An 11,863-nucleotide genomic window follows, 5' to 3' on the forward strand; every position below is an offset into this window, starting at 1 on the left:
ATGGTCTGACAGCAGCTTGGAGTGATACGCTGCAGAGGAAGCGATGGCATTGACCTGCCTGTCCATAGTCAGGCTTGGTTCGAGGTACACACCCAATGTCTTAAATCGCTTGAGATACTGTGATGGGGATGTTGTCAATAGTGAAGGTTTGATGCTCCTTGTCGAGTTTGCTCAGTGTGAATGGAGATCCAATCAACAGGAGTTCGTTTTTTTCACTGTTTAGACAGAGCCAATTGTCTGCCATCCAGGATTGAATGGTGGAGTGGATGAGGTTGAGGGTGTTGGTGTCAGCTAGATAATCCCCAGCGAGAGGTATGAGCATATGGTTGTCATCAGCATAATTGGTATATGAGATGCCCAGGGAATCCAGGATTCTGAACAGGGGTCTGTTGAAGAGGATATAAAGGGTGGGGGATATGCACAAGCCCTGTGGAACTCCACATTTAATAGTACTAGGGGTGGCACTAGAAGAATCCGAGAAGACCTTCATTACTCTCTCCTTAAGGAACGAGTTGATCCATTCACATGCCTTTGGAGAGAAATTTGCCATGGACGAGAGATGGTGGCACAAGGTTTTGTGCTCTACCAAGTCAAAGGCGGCAGAGGGGTCTAGGAGCAGAAGGAGCCCAGGTTTGCCCGCGTCTCTAAGGTCATCTATTTGATTTTTCAGGTCAAGTAGTGCTGTTTCGGGGCCATGACGCGGTCGAAAACCAGACTGGCGAAGCCCAAGAAGGTGATTGTCCTCGATAAATTTTTGAACTTGTGGGTAAGCTGCTTTGTCCAAGATCTTTAGGAGGAACGGAACAGTGGTGATAGGTCTGTAATTCCCAGGTATCAGCAGGTCCAGACATGTTTTTTTTTAGTAGTGGTCTAACCCAGGCTTCTTTAAGGGAAGTGGGTACGTGAGCCGATTGGAAGGACGAGTTGATGAAGGCAGTAACCAAGGGTGTGATGGCTGGCGCACAATCTTTGATGATGTGAGCTGGGCAGGCGTCCCCTTTGCAGTTGGAGGGTTTAATGGACTTTATAAGTGCCGTGACTTCTGATTCGCTCATGGCAGAGAATTCAAATTGTGGTGCCTGGTTGGCTGTATTGCATGTGGAGGGAGCCGTGTGGGGGGCTAGAAGTGAAGAGAGAGCTTGTTGATGGGCTATGATTTTGGTGTGCAGGGAGTCGAGTTTGTCAAGCATAGCTGCTTGAATTTGGTTGCACCAATTCTCATCTTTGACAATGGTGGATGGTGGAGCTGAAGGCGATTCCAGTTCCCTGAAGATTACAAAGATTTCCTTAGTCCCCAAGTTGGCATCATTAATCCTTGTGTTGTAGGATTCAGCTTTGGCATGTGTGATAGACGTTTTGTATTCTCTTGCCATGGTCTTGAAGACAGTTTTGTTGTGTTCGGTAGGGTTTCTTTTCCATGTGGCAAGTGATGCCCTTTTCTTGGAACGCAGATCCAAGAATGCTTGGGAGAACCAGGCATTGGAATGCTTAGTTTTTTTAGCTTTTTTAGCCATAAGAGGGGTGATGATATCTACTGCTGTCGTTATCACCTGGTTGAAGGTGTTAACTAGGAGAACAGGATCATTGGGGAATGGTGGTTGCAATGCTGGCGCATGAAGGTGAGGAAGGAGAGTATCTTTCGTTAGCTTCTTGGAGCTTCTTGATAGAGCGGCAGGGAGAAGGATGGTGGGTTTAGAGGATACCGTGGAGATGTCAATGTTAAAGTTAATACAGAAGTGGTCTGACCATGGAATAAGGGAGATGGAGGGGAGGAGAATGGGACAATTGTGTTGCACAACCCAATCAAGGGTACGCCCTTTCCTGTGAGTGGGCTTGGTGATGGTTTGGACAAACCCTAAGGTGGCTAATCCTTATTGTAAGGTATTGGCATCATGGGGGTCGTCTAGGCCAAAATTAAGGTCACCCAGTAGTACTACTTTGGTTGTTTTTTTCAGGCTGTGTGAGAGAGAATGGATAAGGGCTTCTTGGAAGTCAGTTGGTGGGCCTGGAGGGCGATATACAAGATGAAAGGCGATGGTGGAGTTGGGTGAGGTTTTAAGTTTGATGACAAGGTAATCAGCGCTGTGTCCCAATTCCCCTTGAATTGTCCTGATGTCAAGGGTATCCTTGGATAAAATGGCCACACCTCCCCCCCTTTGTCCTAGCCGATCCTGCCTAAATATGGTGTAACCTGGTGGCACCGTCAGCCAGAGGTGTCTTGGAGCCATGTCTCACATACAAAGAGAAGGTCGAGCTTATCTCTGGTAATAAGATCATGCACATCGAGCGTGTGTGCTGGGATGGAACGGGCATTGACAAGGGCGCAGGCAAGGAATGTGGGCACGGGACTGCAGGGTTTGGCATGCGAGGTTGATACAGGTTTTTTGTTAGTGGTTATGGCAGGTGGGGCGATGGGCAGCAGCTTGCAGTGTTTGGTGCTGGAATAGGTTGGCAAGGTAGTATGGGCATCATTGACCAGCCTAACATCATGGGCATCTTTCACTAGCAGGGCAGTGGGGGACACATTGGATGGGCTAACATCAATGGCATCATTCACTAGCAGGGCAGTGGGGGACACATTGGATGGGCTAACATCAATGGCATCATTCACTAGCAGGGCAGTGGGGGACATATTGGTTCTGTTAACATCATTGGCAGCAATCAGTGGCATTGCAACATTAGCAGTGGTAACATATACGGCCTTTGGCATAGCGATAGCATTTGCGCGAATAGCACTTATATGTTGTGCAGTGGAAAAAGTGTCGATGCGTGCAGCCGGTGGGTTTCCATGCACTTATCAGACATACTAAACTAGTAATAAAAGGCAACAAATAGTGGTAGTGGAGCCAGCAAGTGGCAAGTTCTGGGTTTAAGGCAGCAGGCAGGGTATATCTGAAGGGGGACGGGGAGCTGTATGGTTACAGACACAGACCCCCAGTGCAAGGGATTACCAGGAGGCAGTGCAGGTGTGTGGCAGGGTGAGCAGGTATCTGGGCCCAGAGGACCGAGGGTAGGCCAGGTGCTGAGAGAGTGAGAGAGTGAGAGAGTGAGAGAGTGAGAGAGTGAGAGAGTGAGAGAGTGAGAGAGTGAGAGAGTGAGAGAGTGAGAGAGTGAGAGAGTGAGAGAGTGAGAGAGTGAGAGAGTGAGAGAGTGAGAGAGTGAGAGAGTGAGAGAGTGAGAGAGTGAGAGAGTGAGAGAGTGAGAGAGTGAGAGAGTGAGAGAGTGAGAGAGTGAGAGAGTGATTTCCAGAACCGGATATGGTTCTCCTGAAGTTTCAAAGTGGCAGGGAGGCTGTTCCAGAGTGAGGCCCAAGCCGAAGACAGATCTACCCCCAGCTTGTTTCTTTGATAAACGACTGACCCAGAGGGAGGCGAGAGGGGAGGTATTTACAGGAGGGATAGCTGAAGGTATTTTGGACCTAGGCCCCAGACAGAAAGCCTTGTGGATAATGCAGAGGGTTTTGAATGTAATCCTTGCATCCACTGGAAGCCAGTGGAGAGATTTCAGGGCTGGAGGGATACAATCCCAGGGCTTGAGGCCAAGGACAAGTCTCGCAGCCCTATTCTGGATGAGTTGTAAAGGGCGGAGAGTAGAGGCAGGTAGATTTAGAAAGAGGGAGGCTGTTACAATAGTCCAACCTAGAGAGAACCAGGCCTCGGGAGACAGTGAGCTTCTGGCGGAAGGAGAGGAAAGGCAGAGTACCTCTGAGGAGGTGCAATAGGAAGTTTGACTTTAGAGACATCAGAGATGTGGCCGGAGAAGGAAAGCGTGGAACCAAAGATGACCCGAGGTTCTTAGCCTCGCAGGTGGGGGTAGGAGGAGGGCCAAGGGAGGCCGGGCAGAGAGTGAGGGGAAAGAGGGTGAAGGTGTGCCGATGAGGAGGATCTCTGTCTTGCTGGCATTCAGCCAGAGATCGTTGGCGGCACACCAGCCCTGAATGGCAGTTAGGCATTCAGAGATGAGAGAAGCTTGAAACCAATAGCTACCAGGATCTACTTGCGACTGACTCCCCAGGAAAGTAGTGCGATACAAACATAGCTATGTGACATTTACTATGTAGGTTTGGGAATGTATATACAAGAGAATTAAGGCTATTCAAGGGACACTTTGGGGAATATATAATAGACAAGGATTTAGAGTTTGCATCGTGCACACAAACATTTGCTGCGCAACATGTACTAGCTCTTGGTTACCCAGAGGTAGCTTCTGCCCAACGGATGATAAATGATAACCAGGAGCGGCTTTTTGCTCCTGGTAAACCAATCCTAATTTTGATCCATGCACCTGGGCCTTACAGGAAAGCAGCGGCCATTTTAAACACCACTTTTGTTAACGGTGGTCCGTTTGTACTCCAAATATTTTCAATGCACACCATAAGTGGAAAAGCCTTGCTATCTTAAAATCCTGAGAGGCGTAACTAGGATCGTCTTAACAAGTGGGGTCTGAAGCTAATTCAGTTGGGTTCACCGCAGTGACATTAGCATCTGTACATGCCCACACCGCGTTGCTGAGTGGCCATTTACAGATTTTGGTTGGGACTTGCCCGCTCAGACCCTACCCTGTCTACACCTCAGTGTCAAAAAGAAATGCTTTGCACACTGAATAAAAGGTGGCACTCTGAATAAAAGGCAAAATTATATTTAAGTATTGGTTGCAATGTATGGACAGCAAAGTTGAACAATGTATAGAGGTTTATGTGGCGTCTAAGACAAATAAGGTCTTTGCAAATGCATGTGCCTCTGTTGCAACAACCCATTGAAGTAACAGAAGAACAGTGGAATGAGCAATAGAACATTTTGGTTGAACTGATTATGGGTAGCTTGTACACCTTCGAACGAGGTAATCTATATTTTGTCAAGAGTTTACACAATAGATGGTTTCGCCAAAATAATATAGTGCAATTTGAGCGAGGGCCTGCAAACTTTTTCCAAAAAGTGTTAGAAGAGTAATGCAGAAAACTCAGTTTACCATCCACCACTGAACGGGGCAGTGGCCCACTATAATACATTGTATTCAATGGCCAGTAGAAAAAGACATGGGTGTGGTAGGGAGCAGACCAGGAAACGCTATGGGTTCACAGCAGTACTTAAACGGGCAGGTACTTGACGGTCCCGAGTACCTGCACTTCTTTTTTTTAAGGACATAATATCAGCACTTCTCAGCAGGAAGCCCATATCACTAGAACTCCTCAACGGTAAGCAGGTACTCATGAGTAGTGCCTGCATTTTTCCATTTCAAGCACTGGTTCAGACTACATAAAAAATACAACAGTAACCAGAACCAAATAATGAGCAGGTAGGAAAGTTAGGAGAAAACAAGCCATGGATGGTTAGTGCTCTTCAAATCTTTGCAGGCTCCTCTGACATGGTTTTCTGGAATGCGGACATTGCAATATTGCCATCTTGTGTCCTTGCCAAGATCGCAGTTTCTGCGCGCCTTCTTCCTCTTGGTCCAATGCCAAGCATTTGTGCCCTTAAAAGTTGTTCTTTGACCAGAGACCATTATGAAATGGCCATGACTGACATTCCTTGCCCAAGGACAGATACATTCCCTCTTCGTTTCAGGGTTCCTTGACCCACAACAATGACAATATCCACTCTTGCGTACATTTTGTTGCAAGTGCCCACAGCACTTTGTGGGTACTTCATTGTGGGTCTCTTCTCAGAATCTTTTGTTGTTTGTTGATCTAGCATGGTGTGGTTTCCCTTAACAATATCAATCGTTTGAAAGTATCATAGAGGAGAAAAAAGGAAAGATCAAGGAAAAGTCAAACTTGACTTTGACAATAAGAAACGTACCAATGGGACATAGGGCAATATTTGGGATGCTCTCAGTTTAAGAAAACCCGAAAGTTTAATGTTTTTTAAAAGAAGTTTAACTAAATTCAGCAAGTCAAGGAGGACTGCAGAAATGGGATGCAACTATGCAAGCGGGGGAATACAGCAGTATTAAATATTAAGAGGAAAGTTTTCAAAAAATGGGGCATCTAAAAAAGCGCAAAGTAAGTTATTTTTTTAGATGCCTCCTTTTTGGAAAAGCGGCGTGTCACTTCTCAAAAAGGTACCAGTTAATTTCAAGCAGGCTGGGCTGCAGTGCAAATGAATCAGCGTTGAAAGAGTGCTTATGGCACTAATGTATTACAAGCTCCCAGCAGGTGCTAGCAGCGTATTTCACTGTGACGAGCCCTTAAAGGTCCCGTCAATGAACAAAAAAAAAAACATTTCTATCCCTGCTTAAGGGATAGTAATGCAAGTGGGACAAAATAAGTTCATAACGCTAGCAAACTTACACTAAAAACAAAATAAACAAATATGTATGCCAGGGTGATAAAAGTCCCTGTCTGCACCCATTTCAAACAGGTGCAGCGGTTGTGGGGAGGGATGTAATCGTTTTCTTCGCACCCCCATCTGTCAAGTAGGGATTGTCTTTAAAATGCGCAAACACGTGCCCCGATTCGCACAAACGAGTGAAAAGGGACAACCGAATGTGCAACTAAGATGCGCAGATTCGGATACAGTTTGTGGAATTGACTGCACCTTTTTTTTTTTTTTAGAGGAAGTGATGAGATGCGCTAAAAAACTTGAGAATCTGCCCCCAAGGGTTTGGCTCAATATCTGAATCCAGTCATTCAGCAAGTGGGGATTCAGTTATGCCAGGAAGGCGAAGTGTGGAAAACTAGAAAAGGAGGCGCATTCCTTGTGCATAAAGAAACAAGGCGCTCAGAACCCTCTGAAACACCATGGAATAGTCAATGCAGAGTTGTATGAGTGATATACAAGTACCATAGAGAGGATCGATGAGGCTTCCACAGAACTAGTGAGAGAAGAGGAGTCGGACAAGAAGTAATGGTAGATGTAAAATACAGGAATGACAATGCTAAAGTAATACGCGTGGTAGGTAGTGAAACAGTACATGCAAAAATTAATGATGCCAAACAGTAAAGTGAAGGACAAGGGAGAAGTTTCTAACCAGGCGACAACCCACGAATAAGTACAAAAATGATTTTATGTTGGACTAATGAACTAGTTACACTGTAAGGTGAAGATGGGAGATGGCTTGGGGATGGAGGGGGGTAAGTTAGCTGTCACCAGGGGTGCAACCAAACCAAAACTTTGGGGGTGGCAAACGTGTCAAATGGGAGGGGAGAGGGCTACCTTAAGAGATTGTATCTAGCAAACTTACTCGTAACATGGCCCTCTGCTCACTGTCGCCAAGGAATGTTTTTGGGTACTAGTGTCAAATTAGCAGCACATTCCACAATTTAGAGCACGTTAGTCCAGTGACACTGCCCAACACCTGGTAGGATTTAAAGATAAAATGCACATTTTAACGTTACCTACCAGAATGGTATTGCTGTGGTTGGATTGGTTAATTTCTACTCTGAATTGTCTTTGGGCTGTCTGATGCGAGAACCCAGGCAACAAACTAAAAACTGTGGAACCTGATTTTGTGCCATGACTAATGTCACCAGACACAGCATCCCTTAGCCTAACATCCCAGAAGATTGCATAAAATCTGGAGAAAGAAGGCTTTACATCGATATAAACAAATAAATCTGAACAACTAATATTTTTTATGTGAAAAATGTTGTCCCCTGCTATTGTGTGAACGGTTGAGCAAGATATTGTAACAACAGCCACCTAATCATCCTACCTCCCTTAAGTGACAACCAATCTTGACAAAACTCAGTCACCAAAATGTATCTGGTTACACAACTAAACGTTCACCACCCGAAGAAACATGTCTCCACAATATATGACAACATGACCCATTCCAGTTGGGAGATTCTAGTCAAATCCCAGTTTTCAAATGTGTATTCTGGGACTTCTAGTCCATGATTTCCATCATTTTAAACTCAGGGCCACAAGTCCCAGAATGACTATCTTCTGAGACATGGGGCATATACGCTACGCTAACATTTCCCCAAACACCACACTAACCCACCACAACTCTCAGCACTCCTTAAATGCCCCCGTTTGGCACCACAGACAAGCTCAAAAAAATATGTATATTAGCAACCTGGAGCGCACAACCAGCACTGCTCCAGACAAGTCACAAAATATCTCAAAAACGTACACATGACAGAGTCTCATCTTTTTAGATATGCACACAGCAACCTTGCCACGCCCCTACATTCGTTCCCTAGCTCACCTCTTGCAGGTATACAGCTCGAATAAACTATGAAAGAACAGATCCAAAACTCAATGTCACAGCAAAGAATTTCACTCATTCTTTTGGGGCAGTACGCTGAATGGCCCAAGCAACGTTACTTCAGTGACTTACACCGAAAGGGTAGGAAATAAAGGTTGGCTCAGCAGATGCGCCAGCCCACGCAGGGGGGGGCTAGAGGCGCAGCTCACATAGCGGGCCGCCCTTCTGGCCAGCCCCTGCGTGGACTCGCCTCCTCTAGGGAGGGCGCAGTCAGGGTGCCCTTGGGGGTCCGGCCGGAAACAGCCTGCACCCCCGGGGGCTTAAATAGCCAGGGCTGAGAGAGCAAGTCCTCTCATCCAGCCCTGGCAGCAGCGACATCCACCCTCCCACCCGAGCTGCTGAGAAATCTGCGACGACATCCACCCTCCCACCCTAGCTGCTGAGAAATCTGCGACAGGTAAATTGGGGAGCAGGGTTTGGTCCAGGGAGAAGGTAAAGGGTTTATCATGGAGGAATGAGGTGTCTCTTGAATTATAGTGTGGCAAGAAGGTGATGGTGGCACTGAATGAATGTCTTTTAACTAATTGTTTTTCAGAGATGGTGGTGACAATTTACTGTACTAACTAATGTTTCTGTCGCAGGCGAAGTTACGAGGGCGGTCCTAGAGAAGGAGGCACGCTGCGGTCTGGTCCGTGAACTACAACCACTGGCTGCTTCAGGCAGGATGGGGTGACACGGGCGCTGATTCCACTAGGGACGGTTGGGACTCCTCAACAACTGATGCAGTGGCCTTATTCGCTGCATACTCTCTGGAGGAATGACTGAACTGGCAGTGGAATCCAGGGCGGCAGGGCGGCCGTTCTCGCAAGAACGGAATGGTATGAGATGGCTCACAGGCTTTTGGACATGGGATTTGTTTAAGGAGGGATTGGCGGAGCCACCCGGCTAAGGACCATGGTTGGTGCCAGGCAGTCATAGGACCTGAGCAGGGATGGGGGGGGGGACGCCCACATAAGATGATTGCAAATTATGCGACCATATGCTTTTCCAATGAAATGTTATATATGTTTCCAACTTTCAGAATGTCTCTGACTCTATCATTGGGGCAAACAAGTGGGAGATGTTATGTATGTTACCAATATGATGTAGGGGCCAAGGAGTAGGGGTTAGCCCCGCTATGCTGCAGTCAGTACGCCATAGTAGAATTTATGGTGCAGCGACTAACTAGTGAGAATGTTCAGCTGCCTGTCAAATTAAGTGAAATGGGACTTAGTAATGGCCAGTGTTACAACAACGTGATTCTTGGCGATGGCCTCCGTCACCATTAACAGAAGAGCACGACAAGACACCCTTTTGTTCCTAAAATCATTAAACCCTCCCTTTTTCAAGGGAGCGTGTCTTTCAAATGGGGTGGATTTTTAAGGACTCCACTTTTTGAAGTTAAGTCACAGTGAGATTAGGATCACACTTTGGGGTAAAGCGAGAAACCCAGTATTTTAACATTCTGCAATTTAAGAACGGTCTGCGAGCTATTTGGTACACTTATTTAAGTTTGTGCTTTCAATGACTATAATAATGCTGTCTTATAAACTTTTCTTTCCAAATACAAAAATCGGCTATTAAAGTAACCTGAAACATTTGAAACCAAAAGAATAGCATACCTTTATATTCCACATACTGAATAAAAAAACTGCATGGCCAAGAATGCAAAACAATGCTCGCCCAAAAAGTCTCCCGTTTCACACGCTTTACTTTGACACACTAAATAAATGTGGAATAAGAATACGCATAATTGACACGGTGAACTTGTTTGTATGCACAATGGCCATTTACCTATCCACATAAAAGTACACTTTTTTGCAAGTCACGCTTGTAAACATCCTGGATATAAACTAGACTTTAAAGTTGAGCTTTATTGCGCTACTCGCTTTAATGGCCTTGTAAGCAGAGACAACGTTGCTACACAACTAGGGGAGTATGGTGTCTTGAGTTGCAAATGTCCTATCGCAGCGCTAATGGCCTAAAAATGCAAGCACAATACCGATTACAAAAGTAACGTGTTGTTAAGGCGCTGCATTATGTCCTGCTCATGACCGCTCTGAAAGTGTGGGGAGGTGGAGGGGGCTGGAGTACTTTCAGCAACAGTCCTGAATTACAGGGGTGAGGGGCAACTATCCAACTCAATGGTGTTGTCCTCTGCCTGGTCCGTTTCATCTTGGTTGCGCCAAACAGCTGTCCCAGTCTATATCCTCACTGACCTCTCCCAACCATCGCTCTATAACCGCCAACCACTGTATCCCCTCTAGCATTGCCTTAACCACACACCTGTCACAATTGCAGCCCATCTCATACATAGGTTTACTTTACAGGGAGATGGGAGTTCCGGGGTGTGGTTGGCATGAGTGCAAGGTGCGAGTAGTGCAGCTGGCAGATAAGGAGGCGGCACATGGTCGTGGAAGGGGTGCAGAGTGGGGAGCGCACGGTCCGAGAAGGGGGACAGAATCTTGGCTTGCAGCGTGTTGTCAAAAGATAGAAATAGGGCACAAAAGGGGGTGAAATACGAGATGGGGGCAGGCAAGAAGATATGGGGGGGTGAACACAAAACCCAAAGGAACGCTTTGGGCGGAGGCGAACAGCCCGAGGCCACTGGCAGGGGATAGGGAGTGGTTAGAAAGGCAGAAGTACCGGTGGGGCAGAATTCACACAATAAGGGGTTACATGGGCTCATAAGCTCTACCTGGCTTTGTGTGTTGCTGTCAGAGATTTGATGATCATCACAGGCAGCTTTGTCTCCCAGGACCCTGCTCCAATGCTGCACCCCAGCTTACCCGCCGGCCCTCAATCCTCAGGATTTGTTTTCCATGGGTTTTAGACTCATGCCACTGTTCTGACTCCGGCCTCCCCTCTCCTCTTCCTTCCTTCCGCGGGCTACACAGGAAGGAGGGGCGTTAGCCACCCAGGGTAAGAAACAAGCGCCACAGGCCAAAGAAACAAACCCGAACCGAGAGCCGCCTACTTAAAACAAGAATAGGCTAAACATAGTGATTGTGTCTGGCCACCCACACTAAAGAAAACGATTTTATTCATGCATTTACGTTGCTTTTACCGTCTACTGTGTCACTATGCATTCTTTAAAAAAAAAATCACCTCCGAAAATGTAATATAAAACAGCAAAGTCGACGTAAAAACGGAACTTTACTTGCCTATATCATAGCTCTCAACTCACCCGCATTTGGCGGGTGTCACCCGCCTTGCAAAGGGCTGACTCACCCGCCAAGCCTCCTGCACGCCCATTCATTCCAATGGGCGTCTCACACGCCAAAAACAAAATCGGGTGATTTCACTCGCCTTTGCGAGATAAATGGTTGAGAGCTATGCTATATACATAGCTTTATGTTACCCCACATACATTTCTGGTCTCACGTTTGAAATAAAACACAAGTTCATTACAATGAAGTTAATGCAGATATCAACGCGATGCCACATATGGGGAAAACATGCTTTGTTTGGAACATGTACATGTAAACATATACGTCAAAGTGAGCGTGAATTAGGACTTTACTTTTCGTGAAAAATCAAATCCTCCATCCTTACGTTAATTTCTGTAACACAGAGCACCCATTCCTGTATGGCAGACAAGGTCAGCATTGGTATTTTTTTGACTTTCCTCCACTGGGGTTTCAAACTTGGGTCCTATACAGCACTCTAGGCC

The 11,863-nt window shown here is 46.4% G+C and overlaps 1 protein-coding gene across 4 annotated transcripts in view; it reads right to left on the reverse strand.

The window, feature by feature from the left end:
- The window catches only part of TSPAN14 (tetraspanin 14), a 449,587-nt gene extending 438,483 nt beyond the window's left edge, over positions 1-11,104 (reverse strand). For 2 of the 4 annotated variants that reach the window (XM_069610829.1, XM_069610830.1), the window contains exon 1: positions 10,889-11,102. The gene's annotated coding sequence lies outside the window, so the exon portion shown is untranslated. Of the gene's footprint in view, positions 1-10,888 lie in introns of all 4 variants that reach the window. The other 2 variants (XM_069610831.1, XM_069610832.1) reach the window with 2 other exon arrangements.
- Between the last annotated feature and the right edge of the window lie 759 nt (positions 11,105-11,863).

This window comes from Ambystoma mexicanum, chromosome 8 (genome assembly GCF_040938575.1).
Source record: "Ambystoma mexicanum isolate Mex_15411 chromosome 8, UKY_AmexF1_1, whole genome shotgun sequence".
Taxonomy (NCBI): domain Eukaryota; kingdom Metazoa; phylum Chordata; class Amphibia; order Caudata; family Ambystomatidae; genus Ambystoma; species Ambystoma mexicanum.